This window comes from Calypte anna, chromosome 1 (genome assembly GCF_003957555.1).
Source record: "Calypte anna isolate BGI_N300 chromosome 1, bCalAnn1_v1.p, whole genome shotgun sequence".
In the NCBI taxonomy this organism is placed as follows: Eukaryota; Metazoa; Chordata; class Aves; order Apodiformes; family Trochilidae; genus Calypte; species Calypte anna.
Window position 1 is genome coordinate 81619378 of NC_044244.1, and position 17749 is coordinate 81637126.

A 17749-nucleotide genomic window follows, 5' to 3' on the forward strand; every position below is an offset into this window, starting at 1 on the left:
TCAGTGTTGCAGAGAATCTGGTTAATCAGCCCTTCCTAGGGGCAAGTTCATAGCTTGGGCACATGGGTCTCACTGTGTGCTTCTGGTATCATCATATCTGTCACTCCATTTCAGTCTTCAGACTGAAGCTCATCTCTGCTGAGGTGTGGGAGAAGGCTTTTGCAGAAAGGGAATATTGAGGTTTCTTACATCTCCCTTCATTACAAGCAGTGCTGAAGATGTACTACTTTAGTGAAATGAGGCAACCAGATGCCACTAATTACCAGCTAGTGGGCATGAGCTTGTGTAAGCCCACCTGTGCCTGATTAGGGCGGGCCCCAACTGCGCATGAGCAGGATTAGGGGGCCAATAAAAGGTGAGGCTTGAAGCACAGGCTCAGCTCACTCCTGAGCAAGCCATCAGAGAGTTTAGTTGAATCTGGAGCAATAGCACTGAGCCAGGCTAACCAGCCCTTAGGGCAACAGAGCACTATTTGTGCACTTCTGCTGGAACACCTGTTGGACCTCAGAGCGCCGTGCCCTAAGAGAGGTTCGTCTTGCAACATATAAAAACAGAGAGAATGAGAAAGAATGAGAAAGGAAGAAGGGATTGAGAAGAGACATAGCAGGCCAGAAGAGTTAGTAACTTTACACAGGTACTTTAGAAGTCTTGAAGAAAAGTACTGAGTATTTTAAAGTAAGCTTGCAATGATGTGTAAAATAGTTTCCTGTGTGAAAATCTATATTGTTTTTTTTAGTTTACTTGTGTAGTGATTGTTCTCAGAATAGAGAGATTTTGACATTTTGCCCTCTCATGTACTTAATCAGCCATTTGTGTCATCTGCTTTTAACACACATGTGCTCCGTCTTGTCTCTTGTCAGCAGAGGGTGACTATGTGCTACTTCGTCTAGATAATTTTTAGAACAGCAGATAATAATGTTTGGGACCCTATATCTCTGATGGTCATGGAATATGTGGTCATGTGGTAGGGAAGACATGGCTTTGGGTGGTGACAAGAGTGGATAACACATTATGGCTGACTGTCATTGTCCATGATACATCTGAATTGTCACATGTGCCAGCCTACAGAAGAGTCTTGGGTTTTGCAAACCAGAGACTTCTACATCATCAGGAGATGGAGATTATCATTAAAGTCCTTGCACTTGTTTCCACTTGGTTTTGCAGTCAGAAAGGTTACTTCATTTTTTGGAAAAAAAAAAAAAAGAAAAAATTTTGCTTCGGCAAAGGTAGTCCCAAATAACCTGACTGACAAAATTATGTGAAAACAAGGTCCTCTTGAACACTGCTTTTACTAGTCCCTGTTCTTACAGTGAGATTTTATAGCTGCTGTCGTCAGCAAAACCTCATGTGGCCAGAGACATAGACAACTGAGTGGAATGGTTTTTAGTGAAGAATGTTGACTTTCCTGCAGTGAAAATAACAGTGGACAACCACAGGGTCTTGCTGCTTGGCTTTTCATACAGAACTCCCTTTGCTTGTCAGGATGCTCTCAGCTTCTCCGAATTTTCCTGCAACAGGCCTGGCCGACATGATGGCAACAGCTTCCCTTACTCTGTCAGTGTTGTCAAATGGCTATGCTTTTGAGGGGGAAGGAGACAGCTGAACAGGAGCTGGCAGGTTTGTTCTACCCTCACTTGGTGACATTTTCTTGAAGAGAAATCTCATGGGGAAGGCTGGGGAGGGTGAGCCATGCAGGAATTGGTGCCTATGCCTCTGGAAACAAGGGAACAAATGGCTAGTGGAGCCCTGCTTCTAAGAGGCTGTGTGCAAAGGGACTTGGGAAAACCATATTTTTAACACAGTTGGGTATAAATGGCCCATTTTTACCTCTGCATACATCATCTACATCATCTCTTCACTTCCTTCCTCTTTAAGTGATGTCTTATGCATAGATTTTTCATTTACGCTCCAACTGCATTTTGCATTATTACATTTTAATGATATTTGAAGTTCTTTCATACATATTTGAGTTCACTGATATAAATGAAAAAAGAGAAATAATCAGCATACTTGGTTTATCTGATGGCATAAAGATGTTAAAACTTTAGCAATCTCTTGGATAAGATCAAGCACAACAAATACTAAGAGAGGGTCCAAGTACAGCTTTTTATCTGAATGTCTCTAAAATTGGGGTTGCTAAAAGTCAACAACCAACCTTTGCAGTTGGGCCCCATTTGTACCTCCAATAAAGACCATTTAATCAGTTCTCCCCCTTAAGCTTTGTAACTTGTGGGTTTGGTTAAAATGGAGCTGAGATCTGAGTAGCCCCAGACCCTCATTGTTTTGTTTTTTTTCTTCTTTTTTTTTAAATGAGCATGTCACGTATTTGCTTTGTTTGAGGATGCTCTGCATGATCTAGAGGGTCTAACCTTCTCCACCCTGTATCTCCTGCCAACCAACAATCTGTTATAATCTGTTAGGAATCTTGAGGGCAGAATTTTGTGTAGGGATAAAAGATGCTTTCATGCTGGTGCTGTGGGATAATTTTTTTTTTTTTTTAATTCTTTCTCTCATTCTCCATTTCATGAAAATTCATTAATCTGTGACATTTAAAGACTCTGTCTGAGAGGTGTCTGGAGCAGCGGCCGGCTGCATACATCAATAGTTTCTCAGAGTCTGGCACTCTGTCAATATTTGGGGGCCTCAGTAACAGCACTTAAATGCACTGCCTGCCAGCCGTCACGCTCTTAGCATGTCTGTAAGAGTCTGAATGAGCGGATATTAGCACGTCAAGTCCTTTCACAACTGGCAACACTTTAGAGACAAACTGCTTGGTAGGTATCTCTCTTCTTCCCTCCCCTCCTGTTTTCTGGCATGTCTTCTTTGTTTATCTGATGTGATTTATGTATTTACACACAAATATGCATCCTGCGAGGAGGCATCATAAATCCTGAGGCTAGAGGAGGAATTATGGCATAATCTATATAACAATGGAAATGGGGTGAAGTTGGATTTGGACCCAGAACCAGATTAAGCTTGAGTTGACTCCTGGGCCAGTTGAGTCAGGAACAGTTTTGTTTGGATTTCACAGTGCCAAAATCTTTAGAGTTTAGCTCCAAATAATGAGAATCTTGGACAAAAAATTTACAGGAAGTGCTACTGTGGCAATATTTCAACCAGCTCCAAACCAGAAGTGGAAAACAAGCCATTTCAAGACTTGGATTTTATTCAAATCAAAACTGTTAGAGCAGGTTCAGAAACCAGACCTTCTGTTCCTTTTTTAATCCTGTCCCACTGCATAAATTGGATTCACAGCTGAATATTACTCTAGATTGCCTGTGAACCCTCCCTTTTCAGTGGAAAAAAATTCAGGGAAGCAAAATGCAATTTTTTCTTCTTTCTTCTGGTGGAATAGGAAGTACAGTTAAAGAAATCTGGATTCACAGGCATTTATTGCTGTCTTTCCCCTCCCCTTCTCCCCCTTCCCTTTTATTTGTGTGAAACAAATTATCATAGCCAGAGAGCAGTAAGTGCCTTTTATCATGCAGTCATGGTTTGGGTTTTTTCCTGTACCTGTTGTGCTTCATCTCTTGCTTATTATGTTGTTGGATCTGTGGTTCTGAAACCACACTGTCTAGAGAAGTGAATGGCCACAGTATCTGTAAGTTTAGATTGGCTTTTTGGAGCTAAATTGTAAGTAGAAAGCAGACCATGAAAGTCTGTCTGAATCTTTCCCTTCCTAAGTCTCCTGAGATTCTGTTTTCATCTTGTTTCATGCCATATATACCAAGAGGATGAGAGGATGGGTACAGAGTGAGCCCTCCGTAAGGAACATTTTCCTGACAGAATTTTGAGAACAAATTCTTAGAAGAACAAATCTGAACTCAGAAGCTCTCTGAAACCACTTCTGTATGTTTCCTACTTCACAGTAACATGAGCCAGTGCCCCTCAGCTGTGACTTCCAGCATATCCTTCAGTGATAGCTTGAGTCAACAGCTTTTAAATCTTTTTCTAATAATGTCCAGAAATGTGGTTTTTTTCAATAAACTTCCAACCTTTCCCTGGTAAAACCTGCAAATAATTGGCATGATAACAAAATAGACCACATTATTCTTCTAGAGTTATCTTGCAAGAGTAATTCAGCAACAAAAATAAATGACTACCCCGTCTCCATCATTCCTTTTCTCTTTTTAGCACTCTTTTATCTGCTGCCTTTATTTTTCTCTTACTCCAGATACAGCTGCATCTGATCTCCATTTTCCTGTTTGTGTCCACAGAGCACCTGCAGTTATACAGCATTTTGTCACCTGTTAAAAAAAAAAAAAAAAAAAAAAAAAAAAAAAAAAAAAGAAGGAAAACCCTGTGAAAGTTTACAGATGTCTTCATAGAGGCAGTTGAGTTACAAGGGATGCATTTATCCCTGCTTCAGGCCAAGCAGCCAAGGGAAAATAAACAGGCTTAAGGCTTCTGTGAATATGGAAGATTGTCTGGCTAGATGGCAGCAATGGCCACTAGGTACAGACAATCGACAGACTGGATGATTTATTTTTAATAATGCTGATTGCTTCTTTAGTGTGGTGTGGGGGCACTTACATGTGGAGAGGAGCGGCAGGCTGCAGACACTGCCCATAGAGCATGGTGGCCCCATGAAGTGACTGGCGTGGTCTTTAGGCTTCTAGCAGCCCTCTCACAGGAGACTGGGGCTGAGGCACAAGCCACGGGGGCTGTGAAATGACAGTGGTGTCTCCTAGAGCTCAGCAGCAACCCAAAGGATGCAGAAGAATAGAGTGGGGTTAAAGCTGCAGTGGGACCCGAGGACAGGCAGGGTACCCAGGCTCAGACCCGTACAGCAGGAGTGATCACCCCTTGTACGCTACAGTTGCTCTGCCTCGGTCTGTACTTTGTTCTGCCTTTTACTGTCTCAGCGAAGTAACGCACAAGCTTACTGTAACCCACACACCTTTTGTACCCAGGGAGTACATCTCAAGACATAATGGGACACATTTGCTACTCTGTCCCCAGTGTTTTAAAAACGTGACTGACTTTATTGTCAGTGACAGTCATGTGTGCTCTGAGAAGCCTCCCCACCCCCAGCCCTGAGTGCTGCACATCAGATTGAAGATTTTGTAATATTACATTCTTTTCCATTTCTTGAGTTGTTTATTTCTAATGAGCTCTAAAGTTGTCTTTTAATGAAGCAAGTTGGCCTTGTGAACATGCAAGGGGTCTTCAAAATTAAGGTGGGTAGACCTTTTCCCTTGAGCCTCGCAGGCTGTTTCTATCTCTGTGCAGACATTGAACTTGCATTCCCATTCTTACCAGGGACAGTTGTGTTCCTAAAGCCCTGTATGGAGAATTTAGAGGTTGCCCATGAGGCATTCCACTAAGCCACTCTCAATCCAGCTACCTGTTCTTCATAGAATCATAGAATCATAGAATCCTAGGGGTTGGAAGGGACCTCGAAAGATCATCTAGTCCAACCCCCCCTGCCAGAGCAGGGCCACCTAGAGTACATCGCGCAGGAACGTGTCCAAGCGGGTTTTGAATGTCTCCAGTGAAGGAGACTCCACAACCTCCCTGGGCAGCCTGTTCCAGGGCTCTGTCACCCTTACAGTAAAAAAATTTTTTCGAATATTCAACTTGAACCTCCTATGCTCCAATTTACACCCATTACCCCTTGTCCTATCACTGGTAATCACTGAGAAAAGCCTAACTCCATCTCCCTGACACTCGCTCCTTACATATTTGAAAACATTGATGAGGTCACCCCTCAGTCTCCTCCTCTCCAAACTAAAGAGACCCAGCTCCCTCAGCCTTTCCTCATAAGGGAGATGTTCCACTCCCTTGAAGGGTTGAGAGCATTTGTCCCCAAATCATGGGGGTAAAAAAATGCTGGGGGGATCTTGGGTTTCAGGTTTCATTCAGTGTATGTCCCTGTTGGTTCCTGCTAGCTGTAAACGAGATGCCTTCTTTGAGAGCTGAAATTGATGAAGCAGGAAAAATCTAGACTTTTCATCCTTTCATTTTTTACCTCTATTAATAAGTAATTAATTAAAAAATAAGCTGATGTTCCCCTGATGGACTGCTAAATATATGCATGTGAAACTATTGGCATTAAAAAGAGATTTGACTGCAGTCGAGCAGTTATTTGTATTATAGTAAATCATATAGGCCCCAGTTGAGATGAGCAATCTGTTGTTAGGCACTGTACAGACACGCTGTAGGAGGTGCATCTAACCCTGACGAGCTCAGACATGACAGAGACAAAGTGTGCACAGAGAGACAACCATAAAAAAACTAAATAACTCACCTTGGTCACAGAGACAGGCTGAACCAAGAGGAGAATGCAGATCCCCTGACTCCTTGCTCTTCTTGCATCAAGTTGAGAGCCAGTTGACTCTCAGTTGAGTCCTTAGATTTAGATCTTAATGGAACAGTTGAGTTAAATGTTTCACTTGCTCAAAACTGCTTGCCTCAGATACAGGTTAGATAAAACCTTAAAAAAAATAACAAAAAAAAAAAAAAAAAAATTAAAGAAATATTTTGCAAAGTTGATAGCTTTTGTTTTGGTATTTCTAAACAAGGTTTCTGATTTTGTTTCGAAACAAAGTCAATTCTAATTGAAATGTATTGAACACAAACAAACTTGCCCATTTTGTTAAACAACCAGGTGGGGTTTTGATTTTTTTTCTTTTTTTTTTTTTTTTTTTTCTTTCTGTGTTCTCAGTTTGGTCAGCTAGCCAAATAAATGAGTTATTTGCACAACTGTAATTCTAATTAGAATATTGGGCCCAGGGGACTTGGGCTATATACTTCAATACAGTACATATTTATAATAGCAAGTACACTGCTTGGTACTCCATATATAATAATAGCAAGTAATCCAGTGCACTGGGGAGATGAGGACACCGGGGAAGACCAAATTCCTTTGAGCTCCTAACATTTTTATTTTCAGTTACAGTAGTATTTTGGAGGGTATTGCTTACAAGACAAAATTTGCATTTATTTGAGCAACTCACAAATGGGATTCATTGCAAAGCTATCATTAAAAGGAACAAAGCAGAAGGAACAAGAGACACTGTCAGCAAAGTCTGACATGTAGACACTCTCAGGGATCCTTGTCGCCATAGGAGAAATGCCATCTTCTCACTCTGCCACCACCCCAAAAAGACCTGAAAAACAAGCAGAGAAATACAGGAGCTGTTTGTAAAGTGCTCCAATTCAAATGCTGTTCATCTGTATCACCGTTGTCTATTTCCAAGGTTTCTACCTTACAAACAATTTAGTAATTTCTGTGTGATCATTCCTATCTTGAAGCAGATTCCTCTTGTTCCAATTCAAAACCACAGTGCCCATTTTCTGTGAATGGCTTCCAAGGGGAGATCCTCTGGCATCAGGGTTTCCTCTTGCTTGTGCAGCTGCTGCCACTTTTTGCAGATAGCTGGTAGGAACTGAAGGAGTCATTTCAAGTCTGGATGCTACTCTTCTTGTTTTAACCAATATTATTCAGCATTTTCTCCATTTACACGTGTCCATGAGAAATAAAGCCACATTGTTATTCAACCTCCTGATCTTCTTAGAGAAACACTTACAGGACAAGGTGAGATGTTCACTTCCCAGCACAGTCAGGGTGATATTCTGCTCCTTTCTTGCAGAAGAACACCATACCATGAGATCTGATACCCAAAGCACTCTTGCCACTTGCTCTGCAGTGCTGCAGCCTGCAATTTGGTGGTCAAGGTGCTCCCTCCAGGTGATACTCTCTGCAGCATGCAGGTCTGATGCTGGTTTTGACTCGGCCCCAGTCCCAGCTGAATGGCTTGGGTCTACATCTGATATGATCTTTCTGTAAGGAAGCAAACTTGTTCCTATGAGCCCAACTGGCTTGGTGACTTGGTGCACCTGTAGCATTGCTAGACCTTGATTTCTAAGTCCGTTAAGATTAGGACCAGGCTTTCTAGGAGGGAACTCTTCAGGCTTCACTTCCTTTGGCTAAAACATTGTAACTGTAGAAGGCACTAATGCAGGTCTTGATCCAATTGTCTATCTGCAGAATGGCAACCAAATAGGGATATAAAATATAAAAAAATGAGACTTAACCAAGCCCTCTCTGACTCCGGGGAGATACTCTTTGATGAGGTTAGTTTTGTGCATATTTTTGTGGATTTCTTTTAACATCTATGAAGATCTTGTGTCACTTTGTCCTTACCTTCAGAAATCTGAGTATTTACTGGACAAAGAAGGGTCTGCTCTAAGCTGTCAGATATCTTTGTCCCCTACCTCTTAGTAGCCCCATTTAATACTATCTGATGGTAATACCATGGGATTCAAAATAAGTGGAAATATGGTAGAAAAAAAGGGTAGATAAGATGGGTGGGACTGGAGACTTGATATGGGGAACCGGGAGTACACTGTGTAGCACAATGGGTAAACATTTTAACTAAGTAGATACACATGGAGGGAGTAAGGAGCTGCCTTTTTTAGTCTTCGTTTGTTCAGGCTTTCTTCTGTTACATTTCAGCAGTCCTAATACTCAACCTTAATGGTCAGAGTATCCTCCTAAGATTTCTTGGTGTGATTGAGACTTGCAGCCCCAAAAAGTGAGATTCAGGAGCACAGGTCTTCTTTCTTTTGCTGCCGTGCTCTGGTATAGAAAATCATGCAGAAAATATTGAAATTTTTACCTCTGATAGTTGCCATTTCGTCCACTGACTGCTACTGTACCAAGCAAAGTTTTTTCTAGACCAAAGCTCAGGGTTACTTATTATCCTCATAATCCATTTCCTTTTGCCAGCAGCAGTGGCTTATGAGGATAAGTCAGAAGGGGATGCTCACATCACGGGTAGCCTCTTTTCTATGATCTTCATTAAGCTTTGGACCATTAGCTCAAGATGCGTGATTATTTTGTTTGTTCGAACAGCAAGACAAGCAGTCTTCTCTGAGTGTTTCTTTCAAGCAAACCAGCATGACTGAAAACTGGGAGCTTGCCAGAAAATGTTACGTGAAATAGTAGTGGCAGGTTCATCTTAGTGTGGGTGGAGAGAGAGATGTACCATCTATTTTACTACTTCAAACATTCAAGGTCCATATGCCATAGTTGAGATGCTTTATGGACGGAGTATGAGGGCTACTACTTGATCTTCTTTGTGCAAACCCTGTGCAGGTGCTGTAGATGTGTAGTCTTATGGACATGAGTCTCAGTTGTTGTAATTCACACACACAGCATCAATATTCGGTGTGCTATAGACAGTCCCATTTTCCTCCTTCATGTTTAGTGTTAGCACACAGAGCCAAATACTGAAAGGGGGGTGGAAGGGTGGGTCACATGATTAAATTAATACCATTAATTATTTAGAAACAATCAAAGGAAATACAAGACATCTGGCTTTAAGCCCAAACAACTCATAGCACTGCTGTTGCCTTGTAACCTCATCAGCTCTTAGTCCAGTCATCTCTCTTCTTTCATTATGAACACTGGCGATGCACACACACACTGCCCCCCCTGACTCCCCTTCTTTCCTGCCTTATTTCTGGCAGCTTGGAGCACAGATCACAAGACTGGACTATAGAGTTGTCTGATTTTGTGTGTATAAACTCTGATTAGTTCTATGATGAAAAGGCAGCGCCTCCCCTCCCTCCATGGTATACAATAGTGTTTGATTAACAATGTGGTGCAGCTATAGGTTGTGGTTTTTTCTTCATCTCAGGATTGGGAACCGGCTGCTGTAGGAGAGCAAAATGTTGTTGTTACTGCAGTGCTGAAAATCACTAAATGTGTGTGTTACAGTAGGCTGGATACAACAGACAGTAGGAGATGATTCCTGCCCTAAAGAGCAGACAGTCTATGTAGGCAGAAAGGCTGGAGGAGAAATAGCACCATGGGGCACAGAAGTGCTTTGCCCATGACTGTGCAAGAAGACTGGCAGAGCCAGTCCACTGACCTTGGCATTCATCTTCCTCTGGCTGCGGCCAGTCAGTGGTCAGGCCTCTGTAGCCATGGCTAGGCATTTTCCATTGGAATGATTTTTCAGTGGAAATTTTTTTTCTTGAAATAAAAATTTTCCTTGTGAATAACTGTTTTACCCAAGAAAAATTAAAACAAACATTGCCCAATTGCTGGTTCTAGAAGGTTCTATTTTTTTTCTCCTTCCTTTTTCTAGCTAGTTGGTGGAAAATTTCCAAATATGGTTACCTGAGCAGTGAATTTTTGTGGAAACACCTTTTCACGAGGAAGAAAGACCCACTTGGTGTTTTGTTTTGGCTTTTTCTTGCAGCTCAGGAATAGAACACTTTGGAGTCCTGTTTCCCCAGGTGGTTAGAATCCATAGAATCACCGAATGGTTTGGGTTGGAAGGGGCCTTAAAAATCATCCAGTTCCAATCCCCATACGTGGGTGTGGATGCCTCCATCTGGACCAAAGTCCCATCCAAGCTGACCTTGAACATTTCTTCATGATAAAGTAGCTCCATTTTCTCTTGAGCCCAGTTGTTAGCAATGTAGATGATTTAATACAGTCTAAGCATGCAGCTCACATCTTCTGCAGGTAAATTAGTACATACATCTGAAATGGTTTTACAGTTATTGGGGCAAAACAAAGAGTGTAGCTGATTATTAGGAATCCACTTTTCTGTGCACTATTTAAAGTGGACCCATTTTGAGTACTAGCTGATGTACTGTCGTCATTCTCATTATGTCTACATCTGTAGAGAGGCACTGACTTTCATTTTCTTACTTTAATCTGAGAAGCATAGTTTTGCTGACTGTTCTCTTAATGGTTGCTGAGAGTTGCTTTGAAGAACTCTTAGAAAAGGCATTGAAACTTCTGTCACAATAAGGATCTCTAGACTGCTCTTTACTATTATTTTGAAGATGCATATTCCAAATTATTGGTGAGAAAGTATTGAAGTATGCTCCCTTGGTTCCAAAAAGCTTACTTTAAGCCACTGGTCTCTCATTATTTGTGGTATTCCATAGCCTACACTTGTTCCTCAGAAAATGATGGCATCAGCTGAACATATTGGGTGTGATTTTTCCAAGTGCACAGTCTGCATTTGGTTCCCTCTGCATTCAGTGTGTGTTAACACTACCTTCACCAAAGGCAGAGCTAGGTCCATGCAGAAGACTAAAAACAACAATAAAAAAAAATGAAACTCACCTCTTGCAACGTGGGCTATTTGCAAGCAAGAACATATGTTTTAAGTGCTTATGCTTAGCAGGATAGTTTGTTGAAGGAGCTCTTGGTAATGGTGTAGTTCTTTCTGATGCTGCAATACATTTATTTCCTTGATATTGTCCCTTTATCATGTATTTTGCAAGTGTTGTATCTCTTGGAACTGAATTTAAACAAAAATTCTCTGTATCCAATTAAGAAAAAAATTCTCTTGTATTAAACTGTTCTAAAGGTGTTTTTTAAAATTTGTTTCCTTATACAAAAGCCAGTACATATTTTGTTGTTCTCAGAAATAGCTGTTATATACAGCTTGTTGTTTATGTAAAACTTAATTTTTTCCTTTCCTTTTTCTTCTCTCTCTTTCTTTTGCCTTCTCCTAACATCATTTGATGGCAAGAGCAGCAGTGGTTGGCAGTTTTCCTCAACTTTGCAAGACAGAGAGCGATTTGGTTGGAATGAAACCTTGCTGTCCATGCAGCCTGCTTGAGATGCAGCATTGAAAGGTATAATCTCATTTTCTGTTTTGAAACTAAAGATGAAAACCACAAACAGGTAGAAATCTTGGTGCCAAACCACCTGTTGATTCACAGCCAAAAATGCCTTGGCAATATATTTCTCTCTGTATTCAGTTGGAGCAGTTGCATGGCTGATAGCCACAGTATCTGCCTGTACCTGCAAGTTTGGTTAAAGAGAATAACTCATTTGAGAAGATTTGGACTGAAATTTAGGTAAAGTTAGCAGGGCAAAGAATTTTCTGATTTTAGTATTGCTTTTTGCCAGGGGTAGCAAATATCACTGATATAGCTTGGTTCAGCATTGGAAATACCAATCCTGAAGTCACAGATTATGTATTATAGAGCAAAATGAGATTTGTTGAAACAGCTCTATGTGGAGAGCATAGACCTGCAATAGCATAATATCCTGGAGGTCAGAACTGAGATGGATGGGTGAAACTGTGAAAACAAAATTGTAAAATACACTGCTACTAGCATCAATACTTTGTCTTTTGAGAGTATTACAGTTCAGAAAAATCACTTGAAAACAAGTTAAAATGCTATCTTTGGGCTGCTGCACATACTCTCCAAAGTGACATGTGCATTACAAAAACAGCCACTGTGTGCTAATATGGCATTAAAATTTTGGACTCCACCCACAAAAATTAATAACATTCTTGAAATAAGAGTGATGTAGGATGCTGACACATTTAAGTCCATATGTTCTTGGACATGTGTCCTCCAGTGCATGAGAGAACTAGAAATCACAGATACTCTTTTATTTTTCTTATTTCCTGTAAAGCCATGCTGGAAAAGAAGGAGAATGTAACTGATGGCAGTCTGGCAGGCTTTGGCCCATGGATAGCTGTACAGTAGAACCACATTTTATATTTTTACATGCTCTTATCTGCTCTATTCTGTTATTGGTACTAGTTGACTGCTATGGATTTGCAGAAGCATAATGTAGAACAGATTTGGGCCATGCTATTTATATTTGTGCAGCTTGCTTCATGTTTATGAAGCAATTATTTCCTGTGAATCTGTAGCATTGTCCAGTGTTGTGCAATGCTTTCATATGTATATATGACTGGTTAAAACATGAAATGTGTTATGAAGCAACATGACAAGGAACAGCAAGAGCTGCACAATAACTGAGCTATACTTGGCTGTCCATATAGTGTCCAATTAATGTGGTTACTGCACTCTGAAGCCTTTCCAAGGCTGAATAAAACATGCTGTGGCCTGGTAAAAGACAGAATTTTCCTCAAATTTTCCAAAGATTTTTATTACAGATGCTGCAGTGACATGAGGACACTGTCTTTGTATCTTTAGTAGCAGTAACAATGAAGGGTGTGAAGTATATCCCAAAATCTGAAGGTGTGAATTCTAACCCATCAGTGAACTGTGTGTGAGAATTCTATACAGTAAAACCTAATTCTGTGCTGAAGAGGAACACTGTGAACACTCAGCATAAAATAAAAGATGTTCTGTTCTCTACTCTACTATCTTGAAGCTAAACTTGAGATCTAAAAGCTAAGTGAGGTTCTTTCATCACCAGTCAGAAAGATGCTCAGAGTGTCCCCTCAGGCTATATTTTGACAATGTAGTAAATTGAGCTTTGGGAACTTTCTACCAGATCGAGAACTCTGTCACCTCCAAGCACAAAGCACAGATCCATCATAAATTCAGTCTTCTGGTAACAGTTTTTGAAATATATTTTGTTGTGTTGACTCTTACCAGCAAGCTTTGTGCCTTAGCTGGTATCTTTTGTTCCTCTCTGCTAACATGAACACACATAAGGGCTGGCAGAAATGTGATCTCATGCCCTCACATGATCCAGATGAAGTTTGTACTGTGGAATTACCCATTAGTGCAGTCTGTTAATGTTGTTAATGATCAAGAACCTTCAACTCAGTTACTCCCCTGGATTTTCTTGTCTTGCTCTTCTGCCCTTATTACTTGAGTCCACACAGGAAGCTGGCTCAGGCATCGGAAACAGCAAAATTTGACTTGTTTTCCAAATGGTATCAAAAAATATGTTGGATTTTTGTATGTGTGTATCAAATCTTCCAATTCAGTGAGCTGTGTTGAGAAGAGTGAAGAAAGCTGAGTCTTTTTTCTTGCACAAAATGAAACCAGAGTGGTACAGGCAAAGTATACTGGCAAATTCCTTCTTGCTTAAGCTTCAGAAAAGCTAATAAACAGACAAAGCATCAGAGTTTTGATTTGAGGATGAGTTTGGCCAGTATTAAAATTTGTCTAAAACTCCTATTGTTTTATTCTGCCCTCCTCCCCTTTGCTTTTCTGTGTTGTGTGTTGAATGTATCAAACCCAGATTTTGCGATTGTTGCTTTTTGCTCAAAACCTACATTAACACAACAGATGTCTTTACTGTATTATATTTCAGAAATCTTCCAGGGACTTTATAGTTTGGAAAGACAGATCTGCTTGAAAAAATTAAAGTTTCAGAAATGTGTACTTGAACCTATATTGTTTCCTTATTCTTGATGGGCCAAGGTGGTTCTCAGTCTGATGATCTGAATCTCCTGCAAAGAAGAATGAGAAAGAGGAGGAAAGAAATTCATAGTGAGATTGTTGGTGTTACTGTATTTAAAACCCACCATTTGCTGAAGTTTTGAGAAGTTTTTCACTTGTTTTCCTTCTCTCTCTGACCCAATCAGTTTTATGGGGTGTCCCCAAGGATGTAATCTATGTGACAAACAAATTACATTGAAGGTTGCTGTCATGGTATGTAACTCCTTGTTTATCGCAAATTTAATATATTTATGAATTCTTGTGCTCTATAAATAGTGATCTACCAATGATAGTTTGTTTTCTTTATGTTTGAGAAAATTTTTGGTGCATTGGTGACATTGTCAGCATTAAAAGTACTAAAAATATGTAAACAAAAAAGGAGAAATATTATAATTCCACTGTGGTTAGCAGAAACCTTCTGAAATGGCACTAGCTGAGAGGTAGAGCTCTTCCCTCTGACTTGTTCTTTAAAAATAGATTTCTGTAGAAAAGAGTCACATAATAACTATGTGACTATTCACCAGTTCTTAGCTTACTCTAAAATAAAAATTTAAGAATCAAGAAGGGAATTTTATGAAGGACAAGCACACACCATTTTCACTACTGTGTTCAGAACAGCCCTATCTGCAGTGCTTGCATTAGTGAAGCTGTTTAACTTTTTGAAGCCCACAGATCTCTGTGCTATCTTTTCGTGCAGCCTTTTTTTTTTTTTTTAATATATCCACGCAACCTACTGACTTCAGTAAGATAATAAACATGTTAAAATGTTTACCTAAGGTTTCCAAGGCTGCATGCGCTTTTCTGAAGGATGAAGTAGACACCAGGGATAATTGCTGCTCCTGGTAAAAGCAGTAGGCGTTTTACTAACAACATAAGCAGGAGGAAGTTTGCTGTAATTTCAGGCCAAAATGCAAGTTTGGAATTTATTATGATTCAAAAGTTTTCCAGTAGCATTGCAGCTAGGTGCTTATTCCCGAGATTGAATAGTGATAGAGTTCCCTTTCCCATAGAGAATGGAATGCAGAGAATAGCTTAAATGGCGATAAAACAAAGTACAGTTCATCTTTAACAATTTTTGTTTTGATTACATGGAATAATACAAGGAAGGGAACTTCTGTTGTAAAAATGTACTAAGTGTAGCAAAACATCCCAGCGTTAATCCAGCAGAATGTCCAAGCCAGTACCCAAAATTAAGTGTGTGCACAAAATTAAGTAAGTGCTGCGCTGGCATGGGGGTCTGTGCCCTGGCAAGGGCTTTTTAGCTCAACCACAGCCAGAACCCAGTGGCTCACCCACACCCTGAGCAGGATCTGGGGGAGGATCTTTTGTTAACTCTGAGGAACTATTGAGTTGGTAAATTTGCCTAAGGGGATGATAGCAGGGAAAGGGTGTTGTGCAGGGAACTTATTTTGAAACACTGGATGCACTTTTTTTAGTTTTCTATTTCCATCCTCTGTTCCCAGCTTTTCTAAAGGACTCCTAAGTGATTTCAAAATGAAATTACTTCACTCGCAGTTTTGTGGCCCTCATAAGTATGATGAAGTCTGATTCTCCCTCGTTCTGTCTCAGTTTTTCTTGAGGTGCTTAACAGTCTTACAGCATTTTAAAAATCTTTCGTCTACATTGAGACAGCATATTTCTTTAGTTAAAGATAACATTCAGAGCCAAATATAAAATAGTTATGTTAGCTCTCCTCTAACTCTAACTTTTTTTTTTTTTTTTTTTTTTTTTTTTTGAGATGGTAAATTATTTTCCTTTCTTTAGATGGATTATGGAGAACATGGTGCTGTCCCACAGTCCCCAGTTTCAGTTTTAAAATGGATCAAGTTCAGGTTCTGACATATTTGGCAGAATACCATCATTTTTCTACCCCTCCCTCAATCTGGGCCGTAATTGTGGATATCCTGTGGACTGCAGCCCAGAGACTGCCAGTACTGGGAGCATACGGAAGGGAAGAGATGATGGCAGTAGCTTTGTAGCTTGACCTGACATTTGCATTGTTTCTCAGCCATTACATGTGATGAGAGGTGCAGAGGGTTTGGCATGAATTGTAAGAAAGTGGTCATGATTTGGAGGATCACTTTTCCTTGCATGATTCAGATGTTAGTAGTAGGTGCTTTTAGCACTTGAAAAAAATACAAATAAGGGGTATTTTAAATAAAGAGAAAGAAAGCAAATAGATGAAGTCATACACTAGGTAATTCCACTGCTTACAGTGAAGTTGCACTGGGGATAGATATTAACCCCATAAAATCCCTGGGTCACAGACAGCCTTATGACAGACCCTGATAGCTTTGTGAAGACAGATTATGTCAAGCCCTCAAATTTGGAAACGTAGCAATTCCTCTGTAGTAAGATTGCAAATGAACACCCATTCAGAGATTGCCAACATTATCACAGTTTGTCAGGGTGATCTCACAGCCCACAAAGCGTCGTAAGAGATTGCTTTACAAGTTCTGAAAGATTAGAGTGTTGAAGTATGTGACACTGGAATCATGCTTTGATGCCTGGCTTTGTCAGTCAGCCAGACAAATAAATAATACCCAGTGTTTTTATAAGTATAAAGCATAACAGGTAATGGGAATGTATAGAGAAATGCTTTCTTGTCTCAGCTACACGGAGCACAGAAATGTAAGCTAAATGAAAATGGGATGTATTAATGTAAAATCTTTCAAACAGGCAGTTGAATACCTACGTGGGTCAGTAACTGTAGTGCAGCACTTATTGCTATTTGAGCAGTAGTTTAAAGCATTAGCATTACTGCACGGTTAAATGAAACAGCAAAAATAATTTGGTGGTCTTGGATTTTGGTTGTCTAGTGAAGTATGAAAACGTATATTCTAGTAAATTAAGGTGGGAGTTTTGGCTAGCAAGAAGCAAAGGGCCTGGACTGCAGAAAACATGGGTTCCTCTCCTGGCTTGGGAGAGAGAGCAGCACAGCTATGCAGTTAGGAAGTGGCATGGAAGTAAACAGTAGAAGAGTGTAAAATCCAGCATTTCTTCCCTGGCAGGAGTTGTGGAAAAGTTTGTTTGTAATATCACATGCTCAGAGGTTTGTTATAAGGTTTGAGTACTTAAAACTTAGGAGGTCAATGTGAGAATAATTTACAAGCGTGAAATTGGTTTTGGGACTCTCTGTAACAACTAAACTTTATAGGGTACCTTCTTCCAGATTCCTTTGACACTCAGCCCAAATTTCCACAAAGGATTCATGGTCTGAAAACCGATTGTGCAGCCTTGGATGAGAGACATTCACACTGGTAAAGAGTTCCAAACAAGGCAAATATGCCAGTCTTTGTGCTTTGATACAAAATGTTGATACATTTTTGTATATGCCAGAGTTCTACCAAAGATGAGCCATGGCTCTGATTTGTGTCAATTTTCAGCCTTTAAACTTTGTGGAACAGGTCTGAAATGAATTCGCATTCTTACATACCCATTAAGTTGTAAAAACATAGCAATAGTTACAGGCTTCTGCATCTTTGACCTCTGATGGTTAGAATGCCATCATCTTCAGCTCTTCTCTATCTTGATACCAAATCATAATTTGTCCTTTAACTTGGGGAACTTTTGCTTCTATTTCTCTGCCCTTACAGCCAGCAGAGTACTC

The 17749-nt window shown here is 40.2% G+C and overlaps 1 protein-coding gene across 1 annotated transcript in view; it reads left to right on the forward strand.

The window, feature by feature from the left end:
• The window catches only part of ZBTB20 (zinc finger and BTB domain containing 20), a 450959-nt gene that overhangs the window by 275467 nt on the left and 157743 nt on the right, over positions 1-17749 (forward strand). The window contains exon 5 of the mRNA XM_008498352.2: positions 11513-11613. The gene's annotated coding sequence lies outside the window, so the exon portion shown is untranslated. The remainder of the gene's footprint in view (positions 1-11512; positions 11614-17749) is intronic.